General features: G+C 34.7%; 1 protein-coding gene across 9 annotated transcripts in view; it reads left to right on the top strand.

Annotated features, from left to right (window-relative positions):
* LOC105216464 (putative uncharacterized transposon-derived protein F52C9.6) overlaps window positions 1–20657 on the top strand; it is a 147449-nt gene that overhangs the window by 102192 nt on the left and 24600 nt on the right. For all 9 annotated transcript variants that reach the window (XM_054230074.1, XM_029042462.2, XM_054230073.1 and 6 more), the window contains one exon: window positions 13595–14030. The gene's annotated coding sequence lies outside the window, so the exon portion shown is untranslated. The remainder of the gene's footprint in view (window positions 1–13594; window positions 14031–20657) is intronic.

The following is a 20657-nucleotide window of genomic DNA, read 5'->3' as shown; positions in this document are numbered from 1 at the left end:
AAAAATATGCTTTCTATATCATAAAACGATTTTCATTTGTCATATTTCTTGTCATATATTTTTCCTCGCTGGGTGCAACAAACTCAATAAGTACAACTACCTAGATTTCTATTAGTTGCGATTACCGAGTTCGTACTGTAATAGCCTTTACGCACAGGAGTTAATTGACCAATTAACCGGTCATTGCTCGATTAAAGCGCCTATTTAGATCGATTTACCATACAAAAGACACATTTTATTTTACTATATTAATTTGTAATAGAATACAAATCGAGTTGAAATGAGACGCTGTAAATTTTGCTGTATTTATTGAGAAAATCAGTTGATAGCAATAAGTTGATGAAATTTAACAACTTCATATGAACAGCAAAACAAAAATATCGATCATCGAGTAGTCGGCTCTGCGAAAGGCAAAAACTAGTTTGTGAACTATAATCCTAATGTATTAAATCAATTTGGCTGTGCGAAAAGGTAATAAGGGTACAGAAAACCTTTGGGAATTGTAATGTTGTCTATAATGTTTATTAGAAATTTTTAATATTAATAATTTTGTAAGATATTTGTGTTCAAATCTGAATTACTAAATATATTGAACTAAGAGGCTCTTTTAAATATCTTCTATTTAAAAATATTTTTTTTTAATATTCAATTAAAATATTTGAAACTTTGCATTATTTGCAATTATTTTTCATATTTCTTAGCAACTTAATAATATTAGAAAAAAAAAATTAAGAAATAAAAAAATATTAAAGCCATTTACTTAACTCACATTAAAGAGTTTAAATTTTCCGAATATTTTTTGTTGAGTTAAAATTTTTATATTATTTTCTATAAAGTTTTATTAAATTTTGAAACATTTTTCACAAATTTGCTTACACATTTTTTGCCCTGAGCCAGTGAGCTTTGTTGTGCCAATAACACTTTGTGAAACTGCAATAATAGCCTGCATAAATAAATAGAGCTAGCAAAATATAGATATTTATAGATAAAAGCAAAAACTAAAGGAAAATATAAAATTCATAAATTTCATTTTCACAACCAAAAGAGGGCCAACAAAAACATCCTCTGCTTAGCCAGTCGAAATTCAGTTTAAATTTATTTATGTCAATTTATATGCATATTTAAAACTGAAAATGCAATAAATATAAATGTATATGTGTATGTGTATATATATGTATAAACGCTTGCATGCCTTAGATGTTTATCAGCTGCATATATGAATGCATTTAATATATGTAACAAATGCATTTTTATGTATTTGTATGTATGTATATATGTAGTTATGTGCGCTTGTTCTTGTAATTGTATGTGTATGTGGCAGCCTTCATCTGATTGCCGTTGCAAATTTTATTTATAGCTCAACGAATTGGCATAAATAGAAATATCGACGACAGTGGCCGTGAGTTAGTGAGTGCATAATGAAACGTAGCCACAGGCAATAAAGTTAACAACAACAAGCACCACTACTATAGCCACAACAACAACAACATTTGCGAATAATGGCAAAAATGATTGCAAATTGAATGTGGCACTACCGAACGTGCAACAGCAGTCAATAGTAACAACAACAAGAACAAATACTACGCGTACTGCAGGCGTTTGGGAGCCGCCAAAGCGATTGCGCGCGCAAATAATGAAAATAAATAAATAGTAAATGCGAAATGCAAATGCAGGCCGATATACACACACATGCAAACATAAAAATCAACTCTCTGTAGTTGTTTGTTCTTGTTATTGTTGTTGTCTGTTGACGATCAATGCCGTGTTGCGGCGCTGACATTTTATTGAGCGGAAGGCAATTTCAATAAAAAATATTGCTTTTGAATTGGAAAAGTTAATGCAGACGCACGCACACACAAACATACAAACATATATATATAATATATATATATATATATATACATACATATATAAATATAAGTCGATATGTACAATACGCGTGCGTTTGCCTGAAAGTGAATTGGGTCAAATTGTCGCTACATACATACACAGCTAACAAGAAGAGACTGGATGCTGCTGCAACAACTACAACAACAACTCAAAAGCGCTAACAACTACAACCATTAGTATGACTGCAATAATGGCAAGCGATTGAGTGACAGCACGCAATCTAAAAGTCAATATAGTGCGAGTAAACCACACGGGAGTAGGCACACGCACATATTCATATATTCATGCATATGTACATACATACACATGGAGGCCGCTATTCAAACTGAATGAACCATTAACAATCTAGTAGCTAAGTGTTTGCAGCATGCAATTCAATGAGATTGCTATATATGTATGTATGTGTGTGAATCTGCACAAGTAGTAGTTGTTGTTGTTGCAGTACGCCTCCTCTGATTATTGTCATTGACATTGCAAATGCCATGTACACATATCAATGCACGTGTTGTACTTATTCTTGTTGCTGTTGCTGTTGTTCTAGTTACTCTTGTTGTTGTTATAATTATACGCGACCTCCTCTGCGGGCGTGTCTCTCTATATGTGGTTCTCTATCGGCACTTCGGTTATATCATAAATTGCCAACGTCAATGACAGCACTTGATATGAGTCTGGTTGCTTGCTTGCATGCGCTTATGTACTCAATAAATATTGTAAATTGAATGCAGAAATGCATGTGCGTTTGCAATCGCAGAGCCTTGAACCAGTCAATTGAGCATAAATAAATGTTTGCGTTCAAATCAATAAATGCCCAATAGCGAAATGAAAATTATGGTTGTACTTCAAATAAATTTGTTTAAATTGGCAAATTTTGATGAAGTGAATATATGTATTTTTGAGCCTAAGGGTAATCTTTGAATTGACTTATATTAAGGATAATGCTTCTCTTCGATATTTTTATACTCTCGCAACCTGTTGCACAGAGTATTATAGTTTTGTTCACATAACGGTTGTTTGTGTCACCAAGAAATATAAGAGTTAGATATGGGGTTATACATACATAAATGATCAGGATGACGAGTGGATTTGAAATCCGGATGTCTGTCCGTCCGTCTGTCCGTGCAAGCGATAACTTGAGTAAAAATTAAGATATCTTAATGAAACTTGGAACACACATTCCTTGGTATTCCTGAGGAGGTTGCTTTCAAAAATGGGCAAAATCGGTCCACTGCCACGCCCACAAAATGGCGAAAAACAAAAACCTATATAGTGTCATAACTAAGCCATAAATAAAGTTATGACATTAAAATTTGGAACATAGGATCGCATTAGGGAGGGGCACATTTGGATGTATTTTTTTTAAGTGGGCGTGACCCCGCCCCCAAATAGGTTTTTTGTATATAACTCGCAAACCAATAAAGCTATATAAACCAAACTTTCTGCAGTCGATTCTCTTACGTACCCCACCACACCTCATGAAAATAGTTGAAATCGAATAATAACCACGCCCACCTCCCATACAAAGGTTAGGTTGAAAATTACTAAAAGTGGGTTATCTCCTCACGAAAAACGTCAGAAACACTAAATTTCACATAAGAAATGGCAGTTGAAAGCTGCAGTCAGATTTGTTTACAAAATGGAAAATGGGAGTGGCCTCGCTCACTTATGGGTCAAAAACCATATCTCAGGAACTACTCGACCGATTTCAATGAAACTTGGTTTGTAATAGTTCCCTTATCTCCCAATAATATGTTGTGAAAATTGGCAAAATCGCTTCACAACCACGCCTACTTCCTATATACCCGAACTTTGAAGACGATCTGGATCGTTTACTTTACAATATATAAAGTAAGCACTAGTGAAGATATCGGTGCAGAACTTTGCTCAAATACTACGTTTATTGTATGGCAGCCCCATTCTAAAAATCGCCGAAATCGGACCATAGGTTTTGAAGGCCCCATATATTGAACATGAGAACCTGGGTGCTTCTAACCTAATATTAGGGTTTCCAACTTTCAATGGACTTTATACAATATATAAGACCAATATGTGGGTCGAATTGTGTATTATACAATATTAATTACGTTAATTAAATAAATTACGAGAGTATACAATGTTCGGTTACACCCGAACTTAGCCCTTCCTTACTTGTTTGAATAAAAAATGTAATTTTTAACCTCTTAAAATTCTTCAAAAATTTGAAATTATTGGAAAATTCTCAAATAAAAGCTGTAAGAGAATCCTCAATTCGTTTAAGAACGTGATTATATTCCTTTCGAAATAGTTTATATTTCTTATATTTATAAAATTTGTTTATAAAAGAATTCATTCGGATATTTTTATTCGTAGTTAAACAGATTTGAAGACGTTTGCTAACTTTTCATCTAACAAACTATCTAATATTATAAATGATATATGTACCACTCTTATCGGATCGATTTTTATGGTCTGAAGGCCAGCAAAGATATGTGGACCTCCAATGATTTCATATGATAATGGATATACGTGATATTAAAATCCATTGTATGAAAGCCCACCGAAATCGCGAAACTGTTCATAGTCCTGATTGGTCTTATTTTGCCAACTTTCTACCTGTACTAAAATATGTCAAGTTAATGATACACTTGATATTATTTAAATTGGTACAGTAGATTAAGATTAGATTTAGGGAACCCTAAATCATCTGGACGTTGGTATGAAACCAATCTGATGGTTCGTCAAACTTGTGGAAACTCTGCAAGAATGAATTTGGTAAAGGCAGATTTCGTTCGTATTCGGTATGTGTGAAATCATTTTGTATTCATTTATCTTTGAACTCTATTATGATCCATTAAACCAAAACGGGGATGATCTAGATAGACGGGGATGGATAGATAGATGCCGTGGACCAATATATTATATATATAAGATGATCTTATTACAAAGTGCAGTGGAATAAAGTTCTTTAATAAGAGCTGAGATAAAATAGATTAGTCAGAAAACAATTCCTTTGGATAAAATTTTTCTCAGCTTAACTAAGAAGCAGCTCTTCTCTTTGATTAAACATTATCATTCTGTCGGGAACATTGGAGTCCACAACGCATATATTTGTAACACAAAGCCTAGACCGCTTCTCTCAAAATGTATAGTGTGAGCCACATATAAGAGTGAAGCATAAGTTAATGCAACCGAATGAATTCTAAAACAAAATTCGTTTATCCATTACCTAATTGAAAAAAATTTAAAATAAAAGAAGTAAATTTGCATTATCGATTCCAAGTACTTCCTCAAACCAATAATTATTATGCCGTACTACGCGCCACACTTATGGTGACAACATTGTCATTACCAGCTGACATAAAATTCTACTACAATGTTGCAGAGACGTGTGCAATATTAAGGTAGCGCTCTTGGAATGTATGTATGTATGTATGTGTATATGAATCCATCAATACCCAAAGAGGTGTCTTTATGCGTGCGGCCACGCAACGGAAGTGGTTTCGTAATAAAGGTGTGCTAGCAGAACCTAGGCTAGGCCATGCCGAAAGAACTGACCCATGCTAACCCGCAGAAAGAACCAAAAAACAGCAAATAAAGAAAAAACAAGAAAGACAGGAAAGGCAGGAAAGGGAAGTGTAAGGCCGCACGAGTGCACTTATAATTCAAAGTGTGAGGAATAAACATTGTATGCACTCTTTCTGTGGAATTAAAAACTGGAAGTGCGTGCGCTAAGCCTATTAACTAAACGCATCCATGTATGCAATATGCAACATGCGGCTCGTAAGATATACATACATATTTAACTTCTCACTTTGAATGCAAGCGGCGTCATAGAAATTCTGGAGCAACGCAACACAACAACAAGTAAGAACCTTTATTCTCTGGTAATTATGTAATCGGTTAATGTACTGCCCGAAATTGGATGCGTGTGTGGAATGAACGTTACAAACATAGAATGAAATGGAGTAGAATTTCAGAGACTACCTGTATTTACCAGAGTCAGCGGTGTATGCGTGTGCAGCTCCAAAGTTAATGAGGCAAGTGGTCAGTGGTTTTTGTTGTTGTGAAAAGTAATTAAATATATACATGCAGCTACTCAAGCCTGCGTTGCATGTTACTTTTTAACTGATTGTCGTTGTTGTTTTTGTAGTTGTTGTCATGTTACAACTTACACATACAAAGTATGTTAGCTGCTATTGTCGCATGCCGCTTGAGGCACGTGTCGTTGTTACTTTGTAGATTTTACGATATGCAGTTACAAGATGCAATCGCTTATTACCTTTACCGGTATATACGCACATATAATATGTATATGCATATACCCTATCACTATATATTATATTTAAATGCTTACTGGTATTACTTCCTTGACATATAGTAATTATTGGTATATATCATGCGTACGATCTCAAAATCTATGAAATTACATAATTGCTTTTAAGTATTGTTCGACAGCAACTGAAGGCTGCAGGGAAAGTAGTAAACAAATAAAAGCAGGCTCTTTACTTTACTATACTGTTCAAATATATTAATAAAATTCTTCGTATTGGGTCAATAATGAAAAAAATATATACGTATATGATATTTATAAAATCATTAAAAATTTCGTGAACAAACAACTATTTCACATTAAAGTCGTAACTTATTCCAAACTGCTGGGTTTGCTGACGAAGAAAAAGTATATCTAGGCATTATTGTACAGAAGATCGAAACTGCACTGAAATAACTTGAACTTTAGGCTTATCTACATGTTCGATCTCAGTATTAAATCTCTACGAAACTAAAGGTCAACTTACTTGGAATCCATGACAAAATATACATATGTATACGTAATTTCATACACTAGCAGTCATTTTATTGGTATTCCCTAACTCTGTATCACTCGCTCCTACATGCTCACCATCATTCTCATTATCTCACCATTATTGATGCACCCTTCTTCTTTGCATAAATACTGAAACAAATTTAACCCCCTATAGACTTTCATAGATTTCAAATAACCTATTGCCTTTTGGACTCTACATCAGTATTTTCCATTTTTTCGATCATCCCTGTAACTCTGGGTCTCTCTTAAGCAGGAATTGCAGTTTATGTGACAACTCCAACTTATTCTCAATTAGTGATGCATATGGATATTACGCTATGAGCTTTCTTAATAATCATTCTATTATAAATGGTCAAGAGCAAGACTGATTATCTTTCCTCTAAAATTTCGTACATTAGGTATTACTCTAAAATTTTCTAACTGCAGATTAATATCCAATAAAGAGCTATATATTTACTTCAACCTGGTTACTTTTTGAAATTCGTATACTACAAATAATCCTTAATAAAAAAATTAAATATTTCACTTACTTCTTCAAAGCAAAAAACAATATTTTATTCAGCTACGACAATGAAAATTAATTATTAATTTACTAATTCACCGCTTGACAGTACTGTTAAATATTTAATTAACCGCGCATAGAAAAATAAACCGTAACTGAATTTTATTGTTGACAGAAATAACATTTTTGGCTACTTTATTTCATTAAAAATTTCGTTTCCTCTAAAAAAATTAAAATTTTATGGATTTTCAAGTTCAACAAAACATGTTTGCCCCAAATCTCCCAACTATAAAGCTGTGCATACATACATACATATATGTAAATATTTGTGCATAGATAGGTATTTGTGTATTACTTGTTTTCCAATTAAGCGCATAATAAATACACACCTGGGACAGTATGGAGGTCAAAACGTCAAATGCCTGACCTGCGCACCTCTTTTGGGGGCCTCTTTGTAGCTTTTGTATGCAAATATCTATGTGTGACGGTGTGTATTACTGTGAAGTTAAGCTAAGCACAGCAACTCATTAAGGTACATAAAGTTAATTAGTGAAACTGTCACAGCCATAAGCTTCACTATCAAATATAAATAAAAATACATAATTTTATATTATAAATATACAAACATAAATTTAAGCGAACATGGCGAAGACATTGAATGAAATTGCATTGATTAGTGGTAGCAAGCGGCAGAATTCTCAGAAACAAAGCTTGTTTTGAAGCTTAAAATGAGTTGCTTGAAGTTATTAATAAACTAAAAATTAATTATTTTTGTTGTACATGCATGTATACAACATTGTTTGACATATTTATGTTTATGTTTAATATATGCAAACAGTTTATGGTTTAATGAATCGATAAATGGGTGAGGTCTCTTTTTTTAATACGAAAAAATATGAAATATTTCTTAATTATTAAAGCGTTTTGATATAGCATTCGTTATGACTAATAAAAAAGAAAATAAATTAAAGAAGACCCTGATAAAGATATATTTATAAACATACATATGTAGGTGGGTATGCATTGGAGAGAGCGGTGAAATGTGAAGGAGAACCGAGTTTTTTTCTATTGAAACGTCTAAAGAAGAACAAGAAGTTTAGAAGTATTCAAATGTTCTCACAGAACCCTCAAGAGCATGCTAAAGATTAAGCAAATTGGTTCCAAAGGGATCCTATTCTAGGTTTTGGAGCTGTTCTAGGAGAGTATAAGGCATGCTATCACCGAGCGAATTTTGGCTTGCACACTCAACAGAGGCAACATTTAAAATTTAGGGATATTCTGAGGTGATGATTATAAAAACTATATATTATTCCATTATCAACTAGATCATATGTATTCTCATAGATGTGTATTGTATTGTGCAAATCATATAAGATATCTTAATGTCAATTAAATAGGTTTGAAATTACAAACTTGCGTATTATTTGTCTTTGATTCACCAGATGTTGGAAAGTGACTAACCGAACAAAGAACTGGTATAAGTGGAATAGACTTAGGTTAGACAAATTCACATAGAGTCTGTTGTATTGATGTCAATACGATGACTTTATTGTTGTTTGTTTCAATTATTTTGCGACAATTTATTAACTCTTTTATATTTATATTTTATTTTTTTTTTTTAAGTTTTGATTCTACAAAGAAATCATAAATATTTATTTTTAGTATCAGTGAATATTTGTTGTTGGTTATCCAAAGCTTTCAAATTTATTCCTCTAACGCACTAAAAGGAACCTTTTTGTATACAATTCAATTTGTGAAGCTCTAACCAAGCGAATATATTCAACTTCTTGGGTACATATGTGTGTCCCTTCATTCGTTTCTATTATTTATTCATAAGTGTTTCAAGTATGACACATTCTTCAAACTGTCAGCACATCTACCGATACTGAATAGCCTTCTTATTTGAGAAAATCTTTCAAAGAAAGAATGAAATAAATAAATAAGGCGAAAGTAATTGAACGCCTAAATGCTCTAAATATGAAATTTACTAAACCACGCCCCTTACTACTTACTACATAATAGCTAAGTGATTGTCGCCTAATGGGCACCCCAAATAACAAGTAAATAAATAAATAAATGCTAATATTTGTTATGAAATAAGATGAGATGTGAAGAACAGAATCGCAAAATTGAATGTGATATAGAAAGTCATCGATATTATTGTTATTAGTATTATTTATATACATATGTATGTAAATAACACTCATAGCATTGTGTTATTATCATATATTAGTGGTATTTGCAATATATGAGTGAATATGTGCACGATTTTATCGCATTCGAGAGTCATATGCATTAATTTTCAGATAGATTGGATATGCGTACATTTCAGATAAAGTTACTTAAATAGAATATGTATATATGTGTTAGATAAAATATGAGCATTTACATAGTTATTGGGCTACCACGATATATTAATCCAAACTAAACTTCATATCACCATTTCGAAGTCACTTTTTGCAATTTTTGATTCTTTAGTTTAGCTATCCAAACTCTTCACCTAATTAAGCTTTCATTATTATTTGATTTTCTGTCCATTCAAACATGTATGCTTCATTTGCTGTTAAATTGATAGTACTTCTTGTTAAATATAATATGATAAAAACTCTTCGAAGCTTTCGAAGCTAAGGCTAAGTTTTAAAACCTGTCGGTGGGTAAACAAGATGAGACAACAAAATAAGACAGCATGGATTGTTATGTGAAATTTTTTAGACATTGAACTTCATAAGTGTGTTCCAAGCTTTTTGATACGACGAAAGATTTCATATTTTAATGCTATAAAATTAGCTTTCTTCTACTAACTCTGAGTTTTAGAACAAATAACATTCAAGGAGTTTAGTAGCCCTTGATCATACCTTTAGTGCCACTGATTGGTTGCTACAAAATGATTTGGTGAATATATATATGAGTTCTCTTATAGGAATAATTTGGTATAAACCACACTAGGGGATTCTTCTGAGCATAAGTGTATTACTCGTGAACCATATGGTCTCTAAACTACTTAAAGTTTGCAGCTATGAAAGCGATTATGTTTATCTTTCTTAGTGGAAGCTATAATAATTTTGTAAAAGTCGAGGTTGTCCACTTAACAACCTTAATTTCACCGCTTTAAGTCACTATATCGTAGAAAACTACTTTAAGCAGAAAATAAAAACAAAATCGACAACAACGAAAAACAAACGGTTTCATTCACTTGTTTCAGTGGTGAAGCTTTCACGCGCATGAAAGCTCTTCATACGCGACTAAATACCACTCACCTCACAATTGCAAAGCGCTGAGCAACTTTGCTAAGTACAAAAAATCCATTAACATTTCTAACAGCAATTGTGTATATGAGAGTGTTTGTGTGTGGGGCGACGCAAGTGCCGCTTACGAGTGTGTGAATTTACTGCCGCACATTTGTCGCAATGGAATGTGTCGTGTTGGTGGCGGGTGTAGAGCGGTCAATGCTTTGCCCGCTATTTGTCACACGTACTAGCTCGCACATACACACTTGCACCGAAGCGAGCGCGACGAAACCGCATATGCATAAGTAGACGCTAGTTGATGTGACGTGACAATGCTAACAGCAACAACAACAAGAACAACATATGGAAATAATACGCACATATGCTTCTATGTATGTGTGTGTGTGCAAGAGCATCGTTAAACACCCGTCACTCGCCACAGCCGCAACCGCATGAGGCGTTGCGGTTTTCTACACTGCCGTTAGCTGTTGCCCATTGCGTCGAGCATAACGACGCGTCCATGCCGCGCTTGCCACACAGCGCAGCGCCTAACGTTGCATATTCATTTTGTATTTCTAATGTTGCCACAAGGAGCGTTGGCATGCTGCCTCGTTGTTTTTTCCTACTTGCGCATGTGTGTGTATGTGTTGGCGTTTTTTATGACTCTGTTATTTGCTCGCCATTTAAACGGTGACGGCGGCGCGCTTGCATAAATGCGTATTTAAGCGCGACACTTGCAACATTAACTGTATATGTATGTATTTGCAGTCAGACATGCTTGCCACTTGCCCCAAAGTGTTGCATGTTTGCTTGGTTAAGCTTTTTGCCACAATGTTATTGTTATTGTTGAACTTTGTTGCCTTTAAAGTAACTACTATTGTTGGTAGTTGTTGTTTTTGTTTTTGTTTTTGGTATTATTATTGTTGTTGCTTTGCGTATTATTGTGTGACACTGCGTCCTGCACTGCTGTTAGTGACACATTTGTTGTCTTGTCTTGTTATTTGCTGACGCTGTTGCTGTTGTTGTTGTTGCTGCTGTTGCATGTTGCCTCTGCCACAACCGCAACACAACAACATCGTTTACAACGTTGCACATTCTCAAGCGACAGACAACTTATACTCTCACATACAATACCATATATATTTACTTAACTGCTTGTTGTTGTTGTTATTGCGTATGCGGTTACTTACAATTTGCACTCACACACACTTACATCGACGCACTCAGTCTGTATTGTGGCGAAAAAAATTAAGTTCAACACAGTTCACTTCAACGCCATCCAACTGGAACGTTGGGTTGGGCCACGACGACGACCCATCATCAAACGTTTCATTGCTCCATTTGCATGCTTGTGTGCGACGACGCTTCCACACCCAGTAGTTGACTCGACGGTATATGGGTCAACGCAAAAATGTCAAATTCACTCGCTCAATCATTCACTTGCTCTCTCTCCACTGGCGTGCAACTCATACACTCACTCACGCACTCACTTAGTCAGTCATTCACTCAAATTGATGTTGTTGCTGTTGTTGGGTCAAAGGTCAAATGCGACTTTGCTCGATTATTTTCACCTCTTAAGCATATTGGTGGCTGAACAAAAAGCAAATAACAACAAAAACAACTACATTGTATAAAAACTAGCAGCTAACCGCCGCCACCACCCATCGTTGACCCAAATAATTATTGACTTTTTTTGTGTCAACGCCAACAATATTGTGGCCGCTATGCGCCTTTAAATATGCTACAAAAGTAAACCGCAAAAGTGGAAATTGCTGGTAACAAGAGCACTGTGTAGTACTTTCATTTATCGCTGCTACCGCAGTGAGTAAGCAAAAGCAAAAACAAAAAGTTAACTGGCAAAAATATGTCACAAAACCAACAAAAACAACAACGTTATTACAAGTTACGAAATGCTTTTCATTTTTGTCGTCTACTTTTAGGTACTTTAGCTAACTTTAATAACTTTTGCAAAGGATTTACCAAAAGGTAACCAAATAATCGAAAGTGTAAGCTTAAAGCAGTCGAAAGTTAAATTGCATGGAATGGAATTCGGTGCGGTACTCAACAAATACAAACCAACCCATATACATACTTGAAAGTGAGTGTTACAGTTAGTTAGAGTTGTTGTTGTAGCGAAAGTGAAAATTTATTAGAAATACTTTAGTAAGTTCAATTTAATGTGTGCCATATATTTTAAATGTAGAGTAGTATTGTTGTGTATCCCTGAATGTCTCATGAACTGTGAAATTGTGAGTAAAAGACAAAATGAAACCTTTTCTGAGAAAAATTGTCTGCCGAAAGCGATTACAATTTGAAATGGAAACGAAAGGGACCAAGTGAACCCTTTTGAGAGTTTAAAGATTTTATATGTTGTTGTTGTAGTATGAGAAGATATTACAAAAACAATTATAATGAATACCCTCGAGTCTTTTTATAAACCCGTGATCGTTGAGGTTATGTATATCCAACTTCTGTAAGAACGAATTGAAGTTAGATCTTGTTGGCTAGCTCTGTATAGTCGCGAACAGTTCTATTTTGTGTGCGCAACCCAAATTTTCGGTCTAATAAGATTCTTCTTAAATAATAGTGTCTAAGGTTTGAAAAATTAAAGGCCATATAGATAGTGGACTAGTTCTAGAAACCTTCGGTGTGCTTTGTAAATAGTTTTATTATGTTAGTCAATAGTCAGATATAATCGTAAATCCGATCTCGATCTATACAGGGCTCCATCTGTCAAACTTGGCATTTTGCAGGTATCTTGAATTTACTTGTCATGAATGATTCTTCCGTAAATCTTCTCATTGAAATGATTGACTTGTTTTGTGGGATTACTTAGTCAAGTAATACTTCCCGGACTTTTATCAATTACTTTTATTACTTATGGTATTTTTGGATTACGTAGAGGACTCTTAATGTCTCGTCAAAGTCTTGGAAGGGGTTCGGATACTTGTTCTTCCTTTGAATTTAATATGTGCTGGATCTAATAGTATAGCTTTTAATATACGTTTTTTGTTTGATTTTTCAAGTATATCGATAGCCACCAACTAAATCTTGTCAAGCTTTTCTATTTTTCTTTATTTTTAATGAAATTTACATTTAAATCATTTATAAAAATAAATTAATTATGACTGAAATCTTTAACTAATTTTTCCCTCTCTTTCTCTCTCATTGCAGCTTAAATATACCGCAAAGTGTTCGAATACAACAATACGGATTGTATAACAAATATGCGTGTTGACAATTGTGGTGGCATATGCAAAACAAATAAGTGCGACAACAACAAAAAAATTAATATTAACACAACAACAAAAGTAATAGTATGCTGTAATCAATTTTATAACAAAAGCAATAACAACAATAACGTTAAAAATCGTAACAAAAAGCAACCGTAACCGCTTGATAAGTGCAGCTGTGTGGCAACACCACTTGGTAACAAACGACCAGCAACCATTAAAACAAAGTGCCAATAAAACACGTTTAAACCAATCAAATTAACAATCATTAAAATAAACTCACACGCACACACAGGTATATATAGTATATACAATTAAGTGCGTAATTGGAGAGACCACTAATAAAATACAGAGAAACGAACGTTCATACAAAAAAGGTAAGTGGGAAATATGATAGTATAAAAAAACAACAAAAAAAACTACAAAAGCAAAAAAAATGCTTAAAAAAATATTAAAAAATTTTAATTTTTTGTATAAAGGAAGTTTCATAAAACATTTACTTTTTGTTTGTTAATAACAATTGTTAAGCGCATATTGTAAAATTATATAAATCTGCAGATTTTTTGTATTTTTAGCTCATAGAATTATTGATGGGTTTTAACAGGTTTTAATTGTGGTGTGCGGTTGCCTACGGGGAAATTATTGCAATTAAATGATTATAAGGGAAGGTCAGAGGGGGGACTGGTGAACATTTCACATAAATTTTTAATTATTTTTGCTTTAATAAATAGTTTATACGCTGAAATGTTTGGAGAGTTGTTAAACGTTTTTTTTTTTGCTTTGCATAAATACTCCATTTAATGATTTCATAATTATATTTTTTTCACAATTAATTGGAATAAGAAGAATGTGAAAAAACGAGGAAAACGAACTATAATACAATTTTTTCTTGGTGGGACAGCTCAACATTCTAAGTGTAGATTGATGACCTTTAAAACTCTATAGACTAGTTGAGTTGTCTTTATAACAGGCCGACTGTATTTTTACTCATTGCCTTCTCTCTTTCTTTTAACTAAATTATAATGCATTTTATGAAATTACATCAAAGAGAATCGAACAGATTCTAGATTTTAGATGAGCCTTTCAATACTACTGGAACTAAAAATTTGACTCAGTATATTAATATATTTTGCACTACGTCTCGTTTAAATATTCCACCGAGCTTCTTTTCGCATTTATGGTGTGCGTCGTATGAACCAACCAGCTGCAGGGCACCTTTGCCGCTCGCTGTAGCTCCGCAGGTATAATGTCGTCCGGTCCTGGAGACTTGAACGGTTTAAAATAGTTCAAAGCCCAGGTTACGTGGCGTTCATCCAGAAGATCAAGGAAGGCGATACCGCACTCCTGAAGCTCCTCGATGAATGCTCCTTCCGTTGAAAGATTTCTTGGGAAATGAGCGTCCAAAAGTAACTCCAATGACTCTTCACTACTCGAAGTCCAGTCACCAGATCCATCTTTCAGATGCGTCTAAATCGCGAGGGATCCTGGCAACCTTCCAAGATTTCGCTGTAGGATCGCCAAGGAGACCGTTGGGCCATCCTAATCTCGGATTTATAGATGGCAAGTCCTGCCTTATGCAGAGCCCAGTCGTCCCTTAGACCACTTTTTCGAGCCTTGTTGAAAAACCTTCGACTTGAAGATCTAAAATCAGAAAGCTCCGGTGTCCACCAGAGAGGTTTCTCTCTGTCGTTCCGAGTTCTCAGAGGACAGAAGCTTTCAAGGATGACCCTGCACACGGAGCTGAATACCTCGACACACTCATCTATGGCACGTAATCTAACCTGAAGTGTCTGAGCTATCGCTAATGGGATCTGTTAGGTTAATCATTGTTCTCCAGTGGTTTTTCAATAACCTATGAATCAGTGTTGTTTTGTCGATTTCGGAAAGAAAGTTGGTGGGGTGGGCGTGTAATATTGTTTACAAAATTAAATAATAATCGGGACAAGTAAGATCGTCACCGGTGTTCCTTTTAAGATTACGTTGGATCTAGAAAATACTCAATAAAGCTATAGCTTATGAGTTTTTATTGAGCTGTAACGAGGTTCTCCACTGTCTGTTGTTGTTTTTTCATTACACCCTTCAGAAACTAAAAATCTTTGAAAATTTAAAAAACGTTAAAATTTTAATGAGTTTTTAGTACAAAATTTTTAGAATTTTATTAAAAAAACTTTAATTGAAAGCACAAAAACATTTTCTTCAATTAGTTAATTAATTTCTTTTTTGAAAATTTTAATAAGTCGCCTACAATTCCCTCAGCGTGCTGTTCTTAATTTGCTTTACATTAAAAAGAATTATAAATATACATCTATATATACCAAAAGTCCATGCAAAGGAAACGATAAAATAAAATTGTATCCACTTTAATGGCAATGCTCATTGAATTTATGAGCGCGTGAATATCCACTCAAAGCATAAAATTTTAATTTTAATTTATTGTTGCCGCGCAAATGCCGACCAATTATGAGATGCACAACTCGCAGTCGTTGCGCATTGTCTTAACTAGTTGCAGGGCATGGAAATACACAACTACCAACTGCCGCGCAGCTAACAATGTGACATGCAGCAAGCGCGCACACACACATGCATACTTACTTGACTGCACACGTACTCAATGAGTAGCCGCACATAAAGTAGACGAATTAATATAGCAGAAGGCAAATGAATAAGCTGCGCGCATCTGTTGCATCCACATGATGGAACACATATACAATATGTATATGCTCCGCTATGCTATGAAGCAATAGCTTTAACAGCTGCTTTGTGTGGCAAGCAACTGACAACGTGGAGGCGAGCTAAGCTTCACTGCCTGCTTGCCTGTCTGACGGCGCATTCGGCGCTTGACAATTGCGTGACAATTATAATTGCTCGTCGTTGAGTCGCCGTTGCAAGCGCATTCACATTCCTGCATTATGTTGCCACTTGCTGCAACAGACACATACATACAGCGTGCAATGGTCGATTAACCACATACCTACATACAAATATTATGTATGCTTGTATTTGCTGTTGCGTACGCTATAATTCACTTGGTTTTCATTCCGTCACGCGTTCAAAATGCTCACTGTTGCTTGCAGTTAACTATTAAATGAGCAAAACGTACGCGCTGTGTGGAAGCTTTGATGCTGGTGACTCGCTGGTAGTGCCTAACAGTATATAGTACTATAGGCGGCAGCAATGAAGCAGCCAAGTGAGCGCCACCAACTCATTGTAGTTAAATGTAGCATTTCCAGTTATGAATTTTTGCAGCGGCGCACAATCAATTGAATGAACGCGAGGAAAGCACAAATGTGAAGCAGCGCCTCTTAGAGGCTGTCACGTCGCGATGATTATCACAATTTTAGGGAAACCAAAGTAATTTCATTGAGGCTTCCTTAGCAGATATACTCTTCCAAGCATTTCATGAACCCAAAGAGAGAGATAATTTCGAAAATTTCATTAATCCTAACAATTCTATCAGTTTTTGGAAAAATATTGAAATAGATAACTGAAATCTGAAAATAATTAAAGTGTTGGAAGCTTAAAATATGACATCTAAACGAATGGAAACTGACGCTAGACGTCGCTACTTAAATCACCCAAAATCTAACAAAGAAATAAAAACTTAGAATATACTATTTCAGTTTCCAATTAGTCTCACTGACATTTTTCCTAACGTTATGCATTACCATCGATCTGTTAGTGGCTCTATGGACTTTAAAACTTCACCATTGTTCCCACCAAAGGTCTAGTATATAACTGAAACACAGTCAGTTTTTTATCCGACCATGAAAGCATTCTAACTTTTTTTCTGCCGCTCCAACAAAAATAACATCTGCTTTTTAAAACCGATGATAATTTTCTGATTTGAAAATAAAACTTCATCTCAAGGAACTGATGTATTGTTTTGAATCTTAATTTCTGCAATCTCTCGTGGAAACACCCTCGAGACGCTATATGTTCTGTCTACAAAGCAAGTATCTCGTTTTTAATATACACATAAAATACTATTCTTTTTGAGGTTCTTAGATTTCATATGTATAATAAAAAATAAATTTCACATATTTATTGTTTCGATCACTAATCAAGTGGATAATGGCACTGAATCAATTAACCTATTTTTAGGCAAACTGACCTAAAAAGCAGTGTTTCGTCAAAATACCTTTGTATTAGGTTGGCAACTATCTCCCTTCTTCTTTTTTGCTCTTTATTCAATGCTTTATATAAAGTGTTACAGTCATCGGATTTACATAGTTCAAATATGCGCCGTTTCATTTGATAATCTGTTTCCATCTAGGCGGCAACTTCATAATACCCCCTCGTAGGAACCCCCCATTTGCGAAGGACTCGGACAACCGCTTTTCATACACCTCTTTTGAGTTCAACTTTACACCACCAAGGGCCTTCGCCATGGACAGGAACAGGTGGTAATCACTTGGCGCTATGTCCGGGCTATATGGTGTAAGCGATAAAACCTCCCATCCGAGCCTCCGTAGCTTATGACGAGTCATCAACGAAATGTGTTGTCTGGCTTTATCCTGGTGGAACACTACACCCTTCCTGTTGGCCAATTCTGGACCCTTCTGGCCGATCGCCTGCTGCCACTGTTTAGGACAATTCACCGGCCTTTGACCACGACCGTTTTCGCTTGATATTGTCGTATGTGATCCTTTTTTCGTCGCCAGTCACCAACCGCTTCAAAAATGAGTCGAGTTCGAGCTTTTTTGTGTAACCAGCCTTCTGCAAGTGGTTTAAAGTGGTTTGGTGACTAACTTCCATCTCCTGTGCGATGTCACGTGATGTCACATGCTGGTCTAACTCGATGTTTTGATATTTGCCAACCTAATATGTTTGAAAAATTGTTTATCAAAAAATAACCATTACAAGTCTATTTCTCTAACAGAAAAAATTAATATATAGTATATATTTCGAGCTGACTTGAGTTGACATGCTTAGGGATTGAGAATAAGATATCCAGATCTGTATGCTGTTACATGTTTAAGGATATAAATATATGTAGATATGTTAAATCGACCAGTAGTCCGGTTTTCTTGGTTTTCTCGGTTTAAAACAAGAGACCATAGTTAGATCTTAGGTGTGATATAAAAATCAAAGCTCATTACAGCAGCTGAACGTCATTTAATATCCACTTCAATATTGTGAATATAATATTGTAACTTTGATAAAATGGAATGGTCGGAAACTTAGCGAAGACGCATCCCTATTTTATTTGGTATATTCTCCACTTATTTTGGCACATTTATTTTGGGGTCCTGTGAGTTAATTGTTCTGACCTTTCTGGCTGTTTGACAACGCTTCCAATTAAATTTCTTTGATTCGCACTATAAAATATAGAATTGTATCTCCAAAAAGTTGACAAATCATCCGAAAATGTCTCACAAATGATTGCATAATGTACTATAGCAAAACATCCATCATGTTGCATGCAACTTTGTGTAGTTCACCACGCTGCATTACTAGTTCACTTGCCAGTTGTCAGAAACAATTTAATGTGTCACAATTTGTTACGCGCATACAAAATAAACACTTGCCTGCACACTTAATTGCTATTAAAGGCAAGCGAATTGGGAGCGTGGCTGCAACGCCATGATTAGTACTGCCTGCCACAAAGGCACTAGCGCGCCCTCGCAACAGTGCGATTCATACAACATTTACTACACACTGCCATATATGGCACAACGAAACAATACAAAATGCGTACAAAGTGCATTATGTGTGTAATATTAATTAGAGCAGTTTTTATTGAAGCATATAATGGCAATACCGAAATTTCGGGATTCGTTACGGGAAGCTTAAATAACATTGCAATCACTATAATAATGTTTACAGCATTTAATTTTAGTATTTTAACTCAATCCCGAAATTTCGGTACTGATCCCGAAAAATATTTTTCAATTATGCATCACAAAAACAACATTATGTGTCAAGTAACTGTCACACTGTTATCAAACCAACCCAACAACGTGCTGCTTTCAGTTACATATTAATAAGTGCAACAAATACATCCATGCTAAGCCATGCTCATGAAGTGGCATGGTGTACGTGCAACTAGCAAATATGTTTGCTACATGTTGCACATACTTATGAGCACGTTCATCTAATGGCATGAGCATTCAACGCATGCTGCAATGTTGCACTTGCACTAGCATTACGTGTTTATGTAATTGTCTGTGTGTGTATGTGTGTGCACCACTTTGCTGCCGGCTCTCGAACAATTGAATTAATGGCAATTTCAATTAAATACGAATTGAAATAATGAAGTAATGCATTTTTCGAGTATTTCCCCAAAATTATCCAATAACACCGAAATTGAAATAATGTTAATGAAAATTAAATGCCGTTAGTGTTGCACTCAATGGCATGCGTCGGCTTGTTTACGAAATATGTTTGTAGGTGTGTGTGTGAGTGCAACATGCAATATATAGGAAAACATAAATTTGTTGCTAAATTGGCTGTGTGCTGCGTGGGCTGGCAGCATGCGCCATAAAATGTGGTCGCTGCTCAAAATTTGTACTTTTTGTGTGTGTGTTCTATGAAATATGAAAAGCTTTAAACAGCTGCATTTCATGCGTGTTTCTATCGTTTTTCGTTTTTGTTGTCGGTCTCACTATTAATTAAATAGCAAATTCTCATATTTAACGATAAGCCGTGACCGCCTATTTGGTTTAGCCAAAGCGGATATTAATGTGAAAGGTTTAGTTTAGCAGCTGCTCATTAATATTAAAGTGAAAATGTGTAATTCGGCTGGAGTTAAATTACGTAAGCCGATTTTTATAAATTCTTAAATTTCATCCTTTTTTTGTAACTTTGTATTTTGTAATTTTTTATTTGCCGCAAAAAAAGTAAATTGCTTTGAATTATTAATTAGCATTAATTGGAAATTAATTATTTTAATTTCACTAATAATTATAGGCAATTATATAAAAAATATTAAATAAAATAAAATAATGAGACTAAAAAGTGTGTAATTGCTATAAAATTAATGGAAAAACAGTAATATATATAAC

The sequence above is a fragment of the Zeugodacus cucurbitae genome, chromosome 4 (assembly GCF_028554725.1).
Source record: "Zeugodacus cucurbitae isolate PBARC_wt_2022May chromosome 4, idZeuCucr1.2, whole genome shotgun sequence".
Taxonomy (NCBI): Eukaryota; Metazoa; Arthropoda; class Insecta; order Diptera; family Tephritidae; genus Zeugodacus; species Zeugodacus cucurbitae.
Note: the sequence above shows the minus strand (reverse complement) of the source record. Positions and strands in the feature narration are given on the sequence as shown.